At 40.1% G+C, this 19,683-nt stretch overlaps 1 long non-coding RNA gene across 1 annotated transcript; it reads right to left on the reverse strand.

Moving 5' to 3' along the window:
• Positions 1-4,896: 4,896 nt before the first annotated feature.
• Positions 4,897-19,442, reverse strand: LOC125617247. The gene is made up of 3 exons (XR_007348178.1): positions 18,764-19,442; positions 17,547-17,682; positions 4,897-5,036 (listed from the first exon to the last, which is right to left on the reverse strand). It is a non-coding gene; the product is annotated as an uncharacterized LOC125617247 (long non-coding RNA).
• Positions 19,443-19,683: the final 241 nt, after the last annotated feature.

Consider the following 19,683-nt stretch of genomic DNA (forward strand, 5'->3'; position numbering starts at 1 on the left):
TGCAAGGAGTGATGTGATGTGAGAAGATGAGGATATAAAAGCACATGGGTCTGAATCACAGCGAGCTTACACAGGGTTGGGGTTTTGCTTGTAAGCAGTAGGGAGCCACTGCAGAGGTTGAGCAAAGAGCAACATAATCACAACTGTACACTAGGAAGAAAACTGACACAGGTAGATGACGCTCTGCAAAGGGAATATTGGGTGCTGGAGGAAAACAATTAAAAGTCTGTACTTGGAAATCTCTGGGAAAAGAGAATGCATACTTCAGTACCAGAAAGCAAAAATAAAAGTCATCATAGAGAATAATTCTAAAGTATCAGGTGTTCACTGTTTGGCCCTACGATTAAAAAATTCCATTGATGTGTTTAAATTATACGTAAAAGTGGAAAACATTATGGTATATTCATGCATGTATTTAGCATAATTCAGTTGATTTTATTTCCCAGTTCTTCTCCTATCCCTCCCTTCTGCCTTCCTCCTTGACCCCGAACTTCTCCTCTACTGAAACACATTCTATTTTCATGAGATCTCCATCCTTTTTAAATTACTATCCCATCCTTTTTTTAATTATGATCCATTTATCCACAGTGACATAATTTCAATTTTCCTTATTGCTGAGTAGAAATACCCTGTATATATGTACCACATTTTCTTTATTCATTCATCTGTTGACAGACACCTAGACTGATTCTGTAACCTTGCTATTGTGAATTGCACTATTAGAAACATTGAAATGCATATAGTACACTGATCTCATTTCCTTTGGAAAAATGTATGTGTAAATAAATAAAAGAAAGACCAGAAGAATAGAAGAAGGGGAACAGGAGAAGGAGGTGGAAAAGGAATGTGGAAACTCTGGGGCATGAATTAGAGTGTCACAATGAACCCTACTATTATGTAGTGTTATCCTATTATGTATAATTATAATGCACTAAGAAAAACATAAAAAAAAGAAAATGCTAGATCATGGTACTTTTACATCAGAAAGAAAATAAATTGACATTCTAGAATTTTCTCAGTGTCATGCATTACATTAAGTATTAACATTTATTATCTCACATACTCTGTGCATCAATTGCTATCTGAAGATGTTGTACACTTCCCAACCTCATACACATTAAAAATAAGAAAGGGAGACCTCAGGGAGCTAACAATTGAGTGGGGCAGAGAAATATCAACTCCAGGACTATCACAAAGCTTTCCTCTTCCTGATGCCCTATGCAGCCAACATTAAGCCTGACTTCCAATTTTGTGCTCATTTTGACTACAGCCCACTGCTATGATAGTACACACATACAGAAATAGACCCAATTCTCACAAGTAATTTTTTCATGGCTTTTCCATTCACCTTCCACCTACTTTCCCATACCCCCTTCAAAAACCATTAAGAATACACTCTATCCATTATGCCAGAAACATAAGCAGCTTCCTCAACCTGTTTGTATATTGAACTTAATGTGTCAAACTCCTCCCATGTTGAAATCGCCTTTGCAAAGTTTCATTTTTCAGTCACCCAGTGGACCTAGATGACAGATGTAAGGGACCCTGGAAAACATGCAGTCCAATCCCATCATCTCCATTTCTCACACATGCAAACTAGGGATCAGAGAGGGCAAAGAATTGCCCAAGGAATTCACAGAATTAAAATCAGATTTCCTTGTTCAGAGCTCTTTCTACTTCACCATGATGTTTTATAATATCATCCTTGTATCATTATTCAGCAGAGTCAACCTCTAAAACAGTGGCTGACACATAGTAGGTACTCAATAAATATTTCTGATTGACTAAATGCAGTCTTAGCCAATGGATTCCACACAGTTCTCTCCTACTCACAAAAAGACAATTATATTATCTGCTCTTTAACTGGTGTTACACCCAATAGGACATAATTTGATTCTTTAAATTAAAAAATAACTCATGCACTTATTTCTATGTATTAAAAAACTATTTCTGCTTTGAATAACTATGGAGAATGTGCGTGGATTTCTATTATTTCTTAAAGAAAAGCAATTTTGTTATTTACTAGTGCCTACAGCAAAATACAACATGCTGTGATAAACAAGTGCCCTGGGAGGCACATTGAGAAATACTGTGTTTATCAATTTGATTACTTGTAAATGGATGTTTCTAAAGGGCCTCAAAACTAAGTTTCCTTCAGGGAGATTAAACATCTTTGTTGGCAGCAGCTTAAATACTTCTTTACACAACTACATTTATTAGACCTACATTCATAACATTAACCTATTAACTGAAATGTTAAAAATATTCTCACGTACCCTGTTTTCTAAAGAAACTAAAGTCCTTCTCTGATTTTAAGGCTCTTCTGCTCAGCCTGGAAGTTGGTTTGAATATTTCCGTATGGTTAGAATCTAATAAGCAATACTTTGAGTTTTTCTTCAGGGATTCGAGACTCTATGAGGCCTTTGTGTCCTCATTCTGCATCTCTCTTGGCTTTTTCCATCTTTCTTTCTTTCTGGTCATTCGGGCAAACAATCTCCTCGTCATTTCTGTCTGCAGACCTGAGGCTGGAGACTTGGACAGCCAGCCTCTGCTCATCCACCTGCGACATCCAGACATAGATTAGGTGGTCAGGAGCACATGGAAGGCCCCTATTGTGATGGCGCACTAAATTGGAACCAGTGGGAAGGTGAAACAGTGAAGAGCCCGCCTTTGCAGAGCACCTGATTTAGATCAGCTCAGCCCATGTTTATGGAAGGTCTATTGTGTTCCAGGCCTTAGCAAAACCCCGAAGTTAGACAAAACCAGACTTGTTCTCCAGGGGCTTGGCAGGGAATCCAGGTGAGCAAGGAAATGATTAGTCCTGAAAGTAAGGTTGAGAGAGGCTCTTAGGTCCTGAGGACAAGCCCCTCATCTGGAACTGGAGAGGTCTGGAGACTTCTTGTCTTGGAGGATGGGTGAGAGAAGGCTTCCTGAGTGACATGGCAGGGATGAGTGAAGTAGTGAGGGGCAAAGGAGAGGGAGGCATTTAAGTTGAGCAAACCACATGAATAAAGGCCAGAAATCTGTGAAGGTCATTTACCTGGCCTTGGAAGTGATGTTCAGGGCAGCAGTAGCACTACTGATGCTACCCCAGGTGTCCCAGTACAGAAGACCTGCTTGTACCATAGGCTTGTCCTGCACCACCATGGCAGAGGGAGAGGGCACCCTCTCCAAGGGTGCTAACAGTACCTGGCTGGCTTTTGCTCCTTGAAAACATACAGCTGGGACCACCACAGAAGCTCACTGCCTATTTTACAGATTTCTAAAGCAGATTTTCACAAATGTAATCTGAGGCCCACTTACACCAGAATTGCATAAATTATTTTTTAAATTGTGTTTCCACAGACAACTATATACCTGATGAATAAAAAAAAAAATCTAGGGATGGGTAAATAATATGCATTTTGAACAAGAATCAGGTGAAAATTGGTACATAATAGTTTGGGAGTCACTTTCAGTAAGATTAGAGCAGGAATTCTCAGCCTTGAGCAAATATTAGAATATCCTGGGGATTTTTTATAGCAAAACAACCCTTAGGCCCCGCTAGCAGATTTTCCGACTCACATGTTTTGGGAAAGGGTGGTGAATATTGGCATTTTTTAAAAAACCCTGCAAGGCAATTCTAATGTCTGCTTAAAGGATTTCTGATAATTAGATTGAGAGTACCAATAGAAACACAGCACATAAAAATTTGTGAAACTAACTAAAAGCCATGCTTTGAGGGAAATTTTTGGCAATAAAAGCTTGCACTGGGAAATAAAAATGGTTTCAAATTAATGATCTAAATTTTACCTTAAGAGACTACAAATGGAAGCAAAACAAATCCAAAGCAAGCAGAAGAAAGGAAATAACAGAGAACAGAAATGAGTGACCTTGAAAACAGATAAACAACAGGCATGAACAATAAAACCAATAACTGGTGGTTTGCCAAACACAGTAAAACTGATAGACTGCTAGCCATCCCGCCCAGAAAAACTGAGAGAACACAAAAATTACAAATTTTTGGAAGAGAAAATATCATTGCAGATATTAAAAATACAATGAGAGAATACCAGAAATAGCTCTGTACCCATAATCTCAATAATTTTGATGATATGCACAAATTCCTTAAAAGATGGAAATTCAACTAGAGAGGTCCTGATCAGTTCATACTCTACAAGAAATTAAATTTGTGATTAAAAAAAATAAAAAACAAACAAGTAGAAATCTCCAGGCACAGGGGATTTTACTTTTGAATTCTGCCAAATATTTAATGAAGAAATAATTCCAATTTCACAATTTTTTCCAGAAGTACAAGTGGAGATAATACTTCCCAACATGTTTTATTATACAACTATTGATTGGATATGAAAACTAGACAAAAGTATTACAAGAAAGTAAGACTACAGACAAATATCCCTCTTGAACATAGACACAAAGTCCCTCAACTAATAAAAATAATATGCAAAAAAGGATAATATGTCATAATCAAATAGGATTTATAGAAGGTATTCAGACTCGTTCATCTTAGAAAAACCAATCACTATAATTCACCATATGAAGAGATGAAAGAGGGAATATCATGTGGCCATCTCAACAGACCCAGAAAAGCCCTGTGTGACTAAATGTAACACTTATTAATAATAAAAATTCTCAGAAAACTGGTACTATAAGGAACCCTCCTAATTATTTTTTTTAATTTTTTATTTGTTCTAACTAGTTATACATGACGGCTGAATACATTTCATTTTATTGTACACAAATGGAGCACAACTTTTCATTTCTCTGGTTGTACATGATGTAGAGTCCCACCATTTGTACAGACATACATGTACCTAGGGTAATGATGTCCTTCTCATTCCACTATCTTTCCTACCCCCATATCTCCTCCCCTCCCCTCCCCACCCTTTGTTCAATTCGAAGTTTCTCCATTCTTCCAATGCCTCCTCCCCCTATTATGGATCAGCATCCACTTATCACGGAGAACATTCAGACTTTAGTTCTTGAGGATCAGTTTATTTTGCTTAGCATGATTTTCTCCAGCTCCATCCATTTCCCTGCAAATGACATAATTTTATTTTTTTAATGCCGAGTAATATTCAATTGTGTATATATACCAGTTTCTTTATTCATTCACCTATTGAAGGGCATCTAGGTTGAGGAACCCTCCGAATGCTGATAAAAAGCATCCCTCGAGAACTTACAACTAACAACACACTAAATGTTGAAGGGAAGATATAGTATACCTATCTATATGGCTAAAATAAGATAAAACATCCCCCCAAAATGTTGAGAACCTAATCCCTTTCCCCTGAGATTGGGAACAAGACAAGATGCATGCTCTCATTAATTCTACACTTCACCATCCTCCAAGTGTTAGTAATAATAAGGCAAGAAAAGAAAAAGGAAAACAAAGTTTATAAAGAAAGAAATAAAACTGTTTTTAATCACAGAAAACTCCAATAATTCTACAAAAAAGACTTCCAGAACTAGAAAAGTTGCAGGGTATAAAGTCAATACACAAAATCAGTTGCATTTCTCTATACTAGCAATGAACGATTAGAGAATTGTTTTTGAAAGTTCCATTTACATTATCATCAAAAGTAGAAAATGTTTAAATATAAATCTAACAGAAGACTGTGAGAACTCTACTCTAAAAAGTACAAAGCGCATATTAAACCAAGGAGAACTAATTAAATGGAGTGATAGCCATGCATACAAATCTGGAGAGACGTTAATCTCCCCAAAACTGACCTATAGATTCAGTGCAATTCCAATCAAAAAAAATCTCAGCAGGATTTAATCAACATGCTGATTCTAAAATATCCTTGGAAAAGCAAGGGAACCCAAACAGACAAAGCATTATTTAAAAAGAAGAAAGTTGGTGTTCTCTGATTGTAAGAACTGCTTAAAAGCTAGAGTAATCAAGACAGGTATTGGCAGAAAGAGACAAATAAGTAAATGAAACAAATAGGAAAAGAGCAGTCAGTCCAGCAATAACCCATATGTATATGATCAACTGGTTTTAGAGAAATATGTAAAGGATATTCCATGGAGAAAGAATAATCTTCTCACCAAATGTCACTGGAACCACTGAATTCCATGTGCAAAAATAAATAAATAAACCAATAGCTTCAATTCATAATATATACAAAAATTAACTCAAAAGGGATCACAAACTTAAATATAAAATTTTTAAATTTCTAAGAGAAAATCTTTGTGCTTTTGAATTAGATAAAGGATTAATGAATTAGATAAAGGATTATGTGCCGCCCATACTTAAAGAGTGGGCAATTATGCTCCCCTCCTCTAAGGCAGACTCTCTAAAAACTTTATACATCAGAATACATCAGAAGCACAATCCATAAAAGAAAAATTGGTAAACTGAGCTTTATAAAAATTAGGAATTTATGCTCCTCAAAAGATGCGTTAAGAGAATAAACAAGATTGCATGAAAGTTTCAAGGTGCGCATCTGATAAAAAAACTCATATTCACAATACATGAAAAACTGTCAAACTTCAAAGATTGGAAAACAATTAAAAAAAAAAGAAAATTGGGCAAAAGATATCAACAGAAACTTTTTAGAGAAGATGTACTATGTCTATTCATGTGATTAAAATGAAATAAATTAATCACATTAATAAATGGCATGCTAGTGATGACGCAGAGCAGATGAAACATTCAGGCATTGATGGTAGGGATGCCAAACAATACAACCTTTGGGAAAGTAATTTGGCAGGGTTCTTTTAATTGATAAATTAAAAAATATTTTAAGGCTCACAGAGAAACTGAGCATTTATCATAGAGCTCTATCCACAGCATAGAGCTATGGATAATTTCTTCTATTACATCTTACTTTAGTATGGTATCTTCATTACAATTAATAATCCAATATTGATAGATTACTATCAACCAAGTCTGCAGCTTATCCCCAGTTCCTTATTTTTACCTAATGATTTTTTGTTTTTTCCAGGAGCCCCTCAAATTCATTACGTAATGTGAGTCGTCCGGTCTCCTTGGGCTTCTCTCAGCTGTGCAGACTCTCAGCCTTCCCTGGTGTTTGATGAGCTTGACAGTTTTGAGTAGTACAGGTATATTTTAGGACACCTCTTTATTGGAGTTTGCCTCTCTCTGGGAGATGTTTTTCTCACGATTAGACTTGGTTATACAAGTCAGATCACGGAGCTAAAATGTCACTTTTATCACATCATATCAGGAGTACATGCAATCAGTGTGATTTTTGACTGTTGGCCTGGACCTTGACAACGTGGCTGTGGCAGTATTTGTCAGATGTCTCAACCTTAACCTACTCTTATTCACTACCACTGTCCCTTTCCATACTATGCACTTTGGAAGGAAGCCAACATGTGCAGCTCATACTTAAAGAGTGGGCAATTATCATCCCCTCCTTAGGGAATACTCTCTAAATACTTTATTTGAAATCCTTCTGCATGGGAAATTCATCCCTCCTCCCCTATTTATTAAATTTTTCCATCACTTGTTTCATGTCAGTACAGATCTCTTTTATACTTTGGCCTATAACCCAATATTCTTGTCTTTTCTTGCCGCAGTCTGGCTGGGCACAAAATCACGAGCCACTCAAGCAGGAATAAACTTTATTTCCAAAACTCCCGTGAATGCCACGCACGCGCGGACTTCTCCCGGGACACACCACACCAACAGGAACTCCCTCCTCCGGAAATCCCTCCTACCGCACTTCCCCAACCAATGGGAACTCTCCGGGAGTCCCCCCCCCCCCCAGAGCTCCAAAGTAGCAGGCTGAGGCGGACAGCAGGGGTCTAATATCCAATTGAACATACATCTTAACATAACCATTATCATCTCAATGGCTTGCTGGTGTCACCTTTCAACCAAAAATGCTGTGCGTCATTCCTACTCGGCTATGGCTCTCAGCATTTTCTTTCTTGCTTAAATTGTTCCAGCTGTGACTACTGGGAGGTCTTTCAGGGGGTGTCCTATGCACCTCTGACACTTTTTATTTTGTTTATTCTATGTTTTAATTCTGTTGGTGGTTATCTGACTATAGACATTTGTCAGACTCACAGAACTCTACACTAAACAAGAGTGAATTTTACTATACATAAACTTTACCTTAATCAAAGAGTCTAATAAAGCAACTACATATTGACATAAGGAAATGCTTGTGTTTAATGATGAGTGGTAAAGGAGAATATTCCCTATGTCCTCAACTACTAGAAATCATGCAGTCATAGTAAGACATAAAAAACCAGCACAAATTTAATAATTATCTGTGTGTAGGAATACAGATATAATTCCCTTTTATCAACCTTTTTGATATCACTTCATAATAATCGAAGAAAATTTGTTTAAGGAAAAGCCATAAACTTTTATATAAATGTGAGGGACACAGTAAACTGCTCTTCGTGTGACCCATAGCTCCTTATGAACCATTCATCCAGCAAATGTGCAGAAAGCAGAATCAGCCCTTTGAATACAGCCATGTCACCCAGGAATGCTCATCTGCTGAAAATGTCTCAGTGGCCCAGGCTGAAACGATGCTCTTCCCTGTGCCTGACATTCAGTGGCCTCTTTCTGCTGACTGGGAACTCACCAGTCTTCACTTTAAACACTGATGAAGTCTGGCTGTCTCAGGGTTGTGACTTCAAGCGTGGGGCAGCAAATGGAAGAGCGGTGTCCTCCTCTGCAGCTCATTAAACCACGGAAAACTAGCCCAACCAAGCTTAATATCTCCCCAGTAGGGATTAGTTCAGCATTAATTTGCATTTCTTCCTCTGGGATCAGTATTTAATAGTACATTTTAGTATCTAACCTTGAGGTGGTCCACATATATATCAGATAAATGGGACTTAAAGAACACTCATTCTTATCACCCTCAGCTAGGTCCTGGTTGTAAGCTTCAGGATGGGAAATCTGTTTCTAGAAGTACATTTCCTGACATGGCACCTGCTCTCTGCTCTGTCCCTCTCCTTCATTATTCACCCACCAGCAAATATTTATTGGGCATGTACTATAGGAAGAAGTGGTGCTAGTCCTTTAAGAACCTACAGGATGAACAAAATAGGTGCTAGCCATGGGGGGTTCAGTCTAGAAGGGATATGGACATATAGACACACACACACACACACAACCAGCAACAAATCATGATACACAGATGAGAACAAAAGGCAAGTGCTAGAAGAAGAACTGATGGTAGCATTCCCAAGATTGGGACCTCAGGGTAGAAAACCCAGCAAATGAGTAGAGAGGAAGATGGAATCTGAGAGTCTTGATGTCATGCAAAGAATTGCTGACCTTTCTTCCGGCCTCAGAAAGGTGGTGGAAGGTTTTGAGCAGTCTCATGAGCACAGCTCTCATTTATAAATGTCATTCCAGAAGCCTAGGCTGGATCCATCGAATGAATAGTACAAATAAACATTTTGAAAGGATTGAAAGATAAAATTGCAGACATTTCTTGGAAGATGGGGGTTTTTTATTTTAAAAAAATTTTAAGAGTCAAAACGGTGAGGTCATACGGTACAGAAAGAATTGCAGTAGCAAAAGAGAGATAAAATTCTGACGTTTCCTGGGAATCGCTACTCGATGACTACAGGGCAGAGTGAGTGCAGGGGATACAGGACATCAGGCCTGCTAGGTATTTTGGACACTGATTACAAAGGAAGGTAAATGTCATGAGAAGAAATCTGGACAACTCTGTGGGTAACTGGAAACCATTAGAAACTTTAGAGTCTGGAGAAGGGCTGGGCATCACTGCACCTGAGCTTCAGGAAGATCCAATTCTGAGCAGATGCAAGATAAACAGGAACATGAACTTCACACAACCTAGTAGGTACTGGCAGAGCTCTGAGAAGGATGCTGGACCCCCTGCATTTTCAGTGTCATCTGAAGACCTTTTGCTTTCTATAGATCCACATAAATCATGCCTGACAGGTGGATCCAGTCGTCATCTCATGCGCACAAGCAGTTTAACACAGGGAGAAGGAGAGTCATTTCTAAGAACCATTAACTCCTGGGAACTCCGTGGCCCAGCAAAGCCCATGGTCTAGTCATGGTGGAAAAAATCCAATCATCTAGCAAATGTGCAGAAACAGACTACTTGATTCAAAGAATGCACAATTTTGCCTGCAATGAATGTAAACAAATCCCCTAAAACAACTCTTTGAGGAACAAGGTAAACAGAATGCAGACATTCCTTGATTGACTTTCTGTGGTCCATGGATTTGGGGGAAATTGCATATGAATGTAAATTCTCCTACTCACGGCTGACAGTCATTTGTCAGCAGTGTTGTAAGCACATTGTCTGTGGGAGATTTCTTCCAATGAGAGCCCTGGGAATATTCCAGAAGCCTGTGGTGAATCCATCTAGAAAGCAAAGAATCCTTTTGTTATTTGTTTCCTAAGTTTGAGTTTTTGCATGCTGGGTTTTTATTTTATTTTATTTTTTTTAAAGCAACACAAAATGGTCAAGACATATCCACTGTGGACTACAAAACATTGCTGAGAGAATAAAAGATGGCCTAAGGAAATAGAAAGATAAGCCATGCTCATGGATCAGAAGACTCAGTGTCATTCAGATGTCAGTTCTTCCAATCAAAATCCCAAGGAGGTTTTGATGGTCAAAACTGATAAATTGATTCTAAATTTATAAAGTATCATAAAGGTTATCATCACCACACTAACTTGGAAAGGAAAAAAAAGTTGGGTCACTTATCCTACCTGGTTTTAAGAATTATTGTAACTCTACAGTTATGACGACACTATCACATGATAGTGGCATAAATACAGTCATACCTAGCCAAACAGCAGAAGAGAGGGTCCAAAAACAGAGGTGTACATGGTAGAAACAAAGTTCAAAAGATACGTTTCCTGCTTTAAAGAGGTTCAAAGTCTACATGAAGATTCTCAGCAGGATAAAAATTATAACAGTGTAACACGTGCTACCAGAGCCCAGATTTGGGGCCTTTTGTATCCCTAAGTGTATCCAGGAGGTTTCTGTAGGGGAACTAACATCTGGGCTGAATGCTGAAAGATTGACATCTGCAAAATGAAGGAGTGAGACAGCAGCATTCCTTCCGGGTGGCACCATATGGGAAGGAGAAGAGGCACAAAGGGACCCAAGGCAGACTGGCAACTACAGGTTGTTCCACACAGAGCTGAAGCATGGTGCAGGCTGGGAGTGGAGAGAGAAGAGAGAATGTAAATGAAAACCAGAGACACAGAACGACAAGGCCAATGTGCCCAAACAGGCTGGAATTTATTACCAAAGTGATCAAAAAACTTTAAAAATTTGTATGCAGGACTGTGACATGGTCATAGCTGTGTTTGGATAACTGGAATGATAAGATGTGAATCAGATAATTTAGAATTAAAGGCAGGAAGACCTGCCAGGATGCTACTGAATATTCCAGGTGGGACACTGTGGAGGTTCACCCTAAGGCGAAGGCAGCCAGCTGGTGAGAAGAGACAGCCTGGAGAGAGATTCAAATGCTGTAATCAGGAGAATCTGACTGCTTAGACGTGGAGCTGAGAAGAAGGCGGGAATGACTTATTGTTGGTTTTCTCACCTCTGTTTTCTGTGGTGTAACCTAAAGTCTCTTATTTTAATTAAAAGTGAAAAGTTTTTCAAAGCTCTCTTTCCACAGACACCCCTACTCCAGAGTAGAGGCTGGTAGGAAACCCTGAGGTCGGGCGTCGTGGCCACCTGTGCCACTCTCGTACCTCATACCGTGTCCAACTGATACTCCTTTGCCTGCTGCATTCCACATGTTCTGCTCACCATGTGCCCAGCAGAACATTCAGGGATGGACGGTGCAGAATGTGATCCTGGAGCTGTAGAATGTGATCCTGGCGCTGTGCCGTGGTGCTCTTGTCTCAATGGGGGTTAATATGAACGCATTCTCAGTCACTAAATAACACACTGGTGCACCCCAGGCCAGGCTTTCAGCGTTCCCTTTCCTAGTAAAGCTGTAAAGGCCCTCGCAGGTCTGCAAGTGATTTATTAGCCTCAAGTCCTGCCAAACTGTGGCCCAGCACTCTCCAGACTCTAGACTATAAATGGCCGGAGAAAGAACAGAAAAGGAGCAGAGTTGAAAGGCCAGTGGGCAACTGTTTTTCTTTAGCTCTGTCTGAACTGAATAATCAGCCCACTGGGTTCGACCCAGCCACAGCCACCCCACCTTCCAAAATTCAGTGAGACAACTCACGTGACCTCATCTCAGAGCGGTCACTGAGACTAGCAAAGTTCTCAAGAGCCAAAAGCCCTATCATATATATTCCCAAGACCCACCAAGACTACTGTTTATGTCTTGTTAAGCCACAGAGAACATTCCACTGTACAAAGTCAGCTTATCACAAGATTTTTTTTTTTTTTTGCTTAGTATCCTCTAGGCTAATCNCCACTGTGTAACCCTGAGGGTCTCCTTAAGATTTTTTTTTTTAGGGGACAAATAAAGAAAGCCCTAGAGAGCAAACCCAGGGCTTTGTGCATGCTAGGCAAGCAGTCTGTCACTGAGAGGCATCCCCAGCCATTTTATTATGAGACAGGGTCTCGCTAAGTTGCCCAGGCTGGCCTTGAATTTCCATTCTGTCTGCCTCAGCCTCCCAACTAGCTGGACTTACAGGCATGTGCCACTGTGCCCAGCTCACAGACAGCCCCTTTGGAAACCACTATGTACCTACAGACATATTTGGAACCAGTTCCCAGTGGGGACTGTGATGAAGAAAACTCATTACAATCACCTGGAAGCCTTTCAAACTATTCCTCCTACCTAAATCAAAGGCTGTGGCTACTTCCCTCACTCCTGGGTAACTGGGAATCCCTGCTGTCCTAAGCCACAGGCAGGTGTTGGCATAACCTTTATGTATGTGTGGTGAGAAGGTGCCAAGGGAGGCTCCAACAGCACACATCGGCAGGGTGGCTGCTGGAGAAGCCCACAGATAGGCTGAGGTTTGTGCCCATCGCTGAAAGGAGCAAGGCCTAGTGGTAAACCCTGTGTTATACAAAGCAGAAGATCAAATCAGGACACAGCGAGGGCTTGAGAAATGAGCTTCAATCACTGAATCAAGCAAAGCCAAAGCCAATGACAAAGTGCTCTGTTGCATTCCTGGTCCGTTTGGCCTACTATAACAAAAATGATCAGAACCAGTGGTTTAAACCATAGGCATTTATTTCTCAGCATTCTAGAGGCTGGGAAGTCCAGCCTCTAGATCAGGGTGTCAGCATGATCAGATTCTAGTGGCAGCCCTCTTCTTACTTTGCAGATGGTCATCTTCTCACCACCGTGATCTCAGGGCAGACAGCAGAAAGAGAAGAAGCAAGCTCTCTCTTGTCTGGTCTTATGAGGACTCTAATCCTATTGTGAAGAATCCACCTTCATGATATAATCAATCCCAAAGGCCTTGCCTGCTTGAATCTCACCTCACATTGAGAGTTAGGGTTTAAACAATGCATTCAGGCAGGGGGAGGGGGAACAAACATGCAGTACCTAATAGTCAAGTATTATACCAGACACTTTTTATTATTTACTGGAATCTATGCACTTTCCTCAACTTCCTAACTCCTTTGCAGTTAGTAAAAACCATGTGTGTTAGTTCTGACCAATGGGAAGTGAGCAGAAGTGATGCATGTCATTTACAGGCCCAAGCATTTAAGAGACAGGGCTCAACCCTCCAGCTCACTTTCCCTTTGCCAGGCAATCTCAAAGTGGTATTTTGCACATGGTGTACCTACAGAATGCAAGAGACTGAGTTTTTTTTTTTTTGTTTTTTTTTTTTGTTTTGTTTTGTTTTTTTTTAACGAGTTCTGGCAAGTTTGATTAAAGAAAAATTTTCCATGATTTACATTTCACCAGTCTGTTCTGGCATGCTTCTAATGACATCAGAATGACCGGGATCAATGACAGACAAGGTGCAGACTCTAATAATTTTCCACTTGCTATGCCCGATTCAATATCTTTGCCACTCTAGTGATGGATGCTAGTTTGGGCCAACATGGTATAGTACTCTATTTCAGAAATCCTCAAATCTGGACAGTTGTTGGTGAGGAATGACCAACTGTGCTTTGTCCTGTCTGATCATCTTCAGAGTCTGCTTGTACCCAGCACAACAGAACAAGCTGGAAGCTAGAGATGATTTGAGTCCAGAAAATTTTCACCCTCTTTGTGGCCACCATCTTCCTGACTTAGGTGCAGGATCTCCTTCAATTAAGAGAAGCTGGTAAAGTGGCTAAGGAGCTAAAAAAGACTGAGACTTTAAGTCACTGTTTGAAAGGAAATTGTCCATAGCAAGCTGCCCGGCTCGTAAGTGAGAAATAGTTGTTTATGTATTAAGTGACTGAGATTTGGGGATTTGTTTGTTACTTCGATAAAGCCTAGATTAGCCTGACTTACAGAGATAACAAGCAAGAAATCAAATCAGAGACTTGGGGACTATGTTGTCATGAAATGGCTTCAATCACTGAATTCAAGTAAAACAAGATCCCTATAAGAATTAAAGCCAGGTCTGAGGAGGAGCAAAGACAACTTGCCTGAGTGCAGAGGCTCTCAGCTCCCTACCTTACTCATCCACATTCTAGGACTGGTATGAACCAGGGATGTGCTGAGTAGCCTACAGAACTGTTAGTCCAGTGGAATTAGAACAGACTGGGAAATTGGCATTATACTAAATTTTAAACTAGGCTTTTCTGTGTTGCATGAGGGGCTAGAAATTCTAAAACATAGTCATTTTGCCAGAATTATCTCACCAACTACTCTCTGGGCCAGACCCTGACCTAGGTAGGCCCTGGCAGGCAGGGGGTGGGAAGCTTTAAGAGTGGCTAAGATAGAGCCCCATATTGCATTGAGCATTCCAGACCCATCTGCAGCAGAAACAGCACTGTACTGGAAGCCAGCAAACCTGAGCTACAATCTCAGCTTGACCTTAACCTTTGCCTTGGCCAAGACCTCACACCCACCTGTTTCATTTCTTTAACTATATAGAATGGAATATTTGCACTTCCTATATCCAGAACATTTCTAGCTCAGATTTTCTCTGAAAGGACTATGTGAGAGCATAAGAAGAAATTGATAACTACTGGACAGAGGGCGTGTGTGCCAGGAGGAGTATGTAGAAAGATCTGAATAATCATGTCAAAAACTTCTGAAAACCCTGGCTCTACCTCTTTACTCAGATCTCCAATGCCCAGTAACACCAGTGGTTGTTTAAAAATGTTATACACTCAAAACATGTTCCCTCTGTTTCTTTCTGGGTAAGATATACTATGTTTCCCCAGTAAGCTGGCCAACTTAGAAAATAATCATTCCTGCCTCATACTCTGGGGAAGACACCTTGAGAAAGCGTGAGGTCTTCTCTTATTATATCAGATAATTGGCTTCAGATATCCGCTTATCTGCACTGAATGAGAATGATGTTCCCAAGAGTTTCTGTAACTATCGACTACAAAGCTCATCTTCAGAGATGTTTAAAGGCAAAATGCATTGCCTCCATAAACTATTATGCTGGTATTGATTTTTTTTCTGTCTACATAAAAGTTCTCTATTTCCCTGTCACTTGCTGATCAAACTGGTCTTTTTTTATATACCCAATATCAGAGTAGTTCAAAGACCTCACACTGAATTTTGTTTATGTTTCTCAAAAGGAACATTCTGCCTTTTATTAAAGGAGATTGCCTATGAAAATATAGTAAGGGTGGCTCTTACAAATGATCCACTGCCAAAATCCAATTCACATTCTACCTGGTGCCTTATCTCTCCTTGAAATCATTGTACAGCACAGAATAAGAAAAAGAACATGGGTTTTATTGTCAGAAAAACCTAGTTTTTAATTCTCGGCTCAGAAATTCATTGGTTATGTGGAACTTCAGCATGATTCTTAAATTGTTCCAGCCTCAGGAAAAGCAGGATGCCAATATCTTGCAGAATTTTTATGAAAAATTATGTGCTTACAACAAATTAGGTGCTCAAAATGCTATCTATAATTATAGACTGTAAGAGCCCAAAGCATCTTGGAGAAGACCTCATCTGATTTCTCACCTTACAGAGGTAGAACTAGGACTCAGAAAGAAAAGGGACTTGTCCTGCTCACTGGATGGTTTTACAGTCCCTTCAAATTCCACTAACATGTTGCCATTGCCACCGCCACTTGACTGCCCCAAATTCCATCAAAGACACCCTCATTAAGAATTCCAGTGGAGTCATTTTAATTGATATTTTGCTGAACTTCCTGCAGATTTTGTAGGCTTCATATTTCTAAAACCTCCATTTACTCTATGCTTTCAAGACCCTCTTTCCCCCAGCATGCCAGATCTTTCTGATGAGATCTTGTTGGTCTCCTTAATTTTGCTGTCAATAAACTGGGCTCGTTTTTCAAATTCTCCCTCCCTCCTCCCTGCTCCTATACTAATATTTGTGGAATCCATTCGGTTTGGGTCAATACTATACCACACTCTAGTTTATGTCTTGACTATCTTCTATCAGAATTATTTCCCCATTTACCTTCAACAGTATCCCAGCCTCCAAATATACACCCTCATAACCATTGCCCACAGCAAGCAGAAAAAAAACGTTGTCAGAAAGAGAACTACTCAAAGTGTGGTCCTCAAACAAATGAACAGTTTTCTGAATAAGGAACTTACGCCAGAATATGAATCAACTACATCATTAAGCTTGCTGTTTAGTTCAGCTGACTTTAATTTTTTAACAGCTAGATTTATCCAATGAAAGAAGTTATTGATTTAAAAGAGCAGCACCTTCTTATAACATCACAGATCAGCACCTGAATAGGATCAATCTCCAAAATCTCAGGGACCCCACATGGTGTGCAAGATGCTCTGTGAGCTGACACCTCCTCTTCAGCTCCATCCATCACTATGACCAACCCCATCTTTTCTGCTCCAACAACACTGACCTGCTCTAATCCTCTCCTCCCTGCCCACAGCCATCCTCCCCAGCAAGTCCACACTTGCAAGAAACACACAAGGATACATTTCCTCCAGAAAGTTTCCCTATCATCATCATCACCCCATCTTACTCCCTGCTGTACCTCCATTGGTTCTTACACATCTCATTCACTCTACCAACCATATGTGTGATAATCATGTACTCATGCCTCTTCAACCAAAACATTAACTCCTTGAAGAGATTATATGCACTCTGTTAGTCAGAATAGGTAAGAGAGCCACTTCAGTAACAAATAAACCCTGAAATCTCAGCAGATTAACAACATTAGAGATCATTTCCTGCTTACACAAAGTCCCATGCAGCAATCTCTGATCAGATAGTTACTCAAATGGATCTCCTATATGGGTAACACAGGACCAGAATCTTTGATCTAGTGATGGTGTTAAATTCTGCAACCTGGAACTCCATTTCTGTATTTACTGCTTTTATCTGACAATGATGAACAAAAGAGAGAAAGAAAGACCATGAAGATGTGTTAGCAGTGAGGGCTGGAAGTGGCTTGCATTACTCAAATCCATTAGCCAGACTCCAGTCACATGGTTTTACCTGACTGCAATCTGCTGGAGAAATAAAAGTTAGTCATGTGCCTTGGAGGAAAAGGAAATACCCACATGAACATCTACCAAGGGCCAAGCCACAACATCCCTGAATTTCTAGCACCTATCAGTGCCAGGCATGATGCTATGGGTCCTCGGTGAACACTTCTTTAGAGGGCGATGGCTGTCATTTTCAGGCAAGTCTTCACATCTAGAACAGAAGATGGGGACTGACTGAGTTAGGGAAAGAAGGTGCCTCCTTCATTCATCTTCGGCCAATGGGAGCAACTAGAGGCCACCACAGGCTCATAAGAAGAGAAGGGCAAAGGGCTGGGGACATAGCTCAGTTGCTAGAGTGCTTGCATTGCATGCACAAGACCCTGGGTTCAATCCCCAACGCACCCCCCCCCAAAAAAAAAAAGAAGAGAAGGGCAAGTGAAATGCCATGGGAAAGTCATCAGGAAGCCCCCTGCTGGGTCCTCTTGACAGACAGGCTTGTTTGAGGTTTGGCAAGAGGCATCTATTCTACTTTGCCATTTCAGGCAACAAGTTCATTGCTTGATGAAGCATTTTCAAAACCCTTCCGTCATTTATCTTTCTATATCCATCTTTCATTTCCGGCACCTTAGATAAAAAAATAAATAAATAGTCTTGCGTTCCATTTCTAAAGACCCCCACACTCATTTCTTTTCTGTATGTCTCAGTTTCCTGAGAAAATCTTTAAAGTTTCCATTTAAACTCAAGTAGCTTTCTCATATTTTAATTTAAACCATTCCTGCAAAATCTCTTGATCTCAACTTTATATGGCACTCTTTAAACAAAACATAAATTCAGGGCTCAAACAGCTTAAAACAAGAGTCCCTTTAAAGGAACAGTGTTTAATAGTAAGAGTTATTAAATAATCAATCCAAATTTCAGAATGGTATTAATAGAAGATCATATGAGATGTATCAAAAACACACCACACTCTTGGGAAACAAACAACCCACTTTAAATATTGGCATACAAATACTCACTTCCCGCTTTCAGAAGTGAGATTAAAGTGCTCCATTCAGTCTGGCCACTAGTCGGAGAGAATAATGACTTTAAACTAGTTGTTACCTAATGAATGTAACATGTTGAAACATCCATTCCAATGGCACCCATTAGAGAGTCTGAAGAAGAGGATCCTCTGCTCTGTGGAATGCAGATGTCAATCCTCGGGAGCACAGAATCTTCCCTCTTAGAGGGACAAGGATGAGCCAACGCAGTAGCCCATTTGGACACCCCCGACCTCTACTTCTTTCCCTTACCATGTCCACACACTGGCGTCAGGTTCAGAAGATGGATCCTCAACTTCAACACTGCATCTCATTTGCCATTTGCCTTTTCAAGAGAAGTTTATGAGAAAAAAAAAAATCAGACCGAAGAAGCGTTTGCTTTCAAGCATTCAGCTGGCCCCATGCCACACTGGGAGCAGCTCTCTTGCTACACCTATGGTCTGTCCTGCTCTTTGTCAGCCAACATTTGAACAGTCATTTGTACACAAAAGTCATTAATGCATGGGCTTATTCATGACATATTTGAATATTGATAATGCACAGGGCACTGGCTAGCATCCCTGATGATTGTTACATACAAAGCAGGAAACCTACCTCAAGGAGCTTATAAGCAGATAAGGGGGAAAAAGCATAGACATTAATAATTAAATTTCAAAAATATTTACTGCATACCTGTTCACGCCAAATATTGTGCTTAGCCTGAGGATTAAAAGTACATGAGATTCGATAGACACAAATAATAACCATGTGTATAAAGTAAAAGCATGTGGGACATTGAATACGATAGTGATAATGGTAACAGTGGTAATAAATGATAACCAATTTGGGGGGGGAGCAGTACTAGGGATTGAACTCAGGGGCACTTGACCACTGAGCCACATCTCCAGCCCTATTTTGTATTTTATTTAGAGACAGGGTCTCACTGAGTTGCTTAGTGCCTCGATTTTTTGCTGAGGCTGGCTTTGAACTTGAGATCCTCCTGCCTCAGTCTCCCGCACTGCTGGGATTACAGGCATGCGCCATTGTACCCAGCTGTGATATTCAAATTTTTAAAAACACTGAGGCTGGACATGGTAGTTGCATGCCTATAATCCCAGTAGCTTGGGAGATGGAGGCAGGAGGATTGCAGATTCAAAGCCAGTCTCAACAACTTAGCAAGCCCTAAGCAATTT

Source organism: Marmota marmota, unplaced genomic scaffold (assembly GCF_001458135.2).
Source record: "Marmota marmota marmota unplaced genomic scaffold, marMar, whole genome shotgun sequence".
Lineage (NCBI taxonomy): Eukaryota > Metazoa > Chordata > Mammalia > Rodentia > Sciuridae > Marmota > Marmota marmota.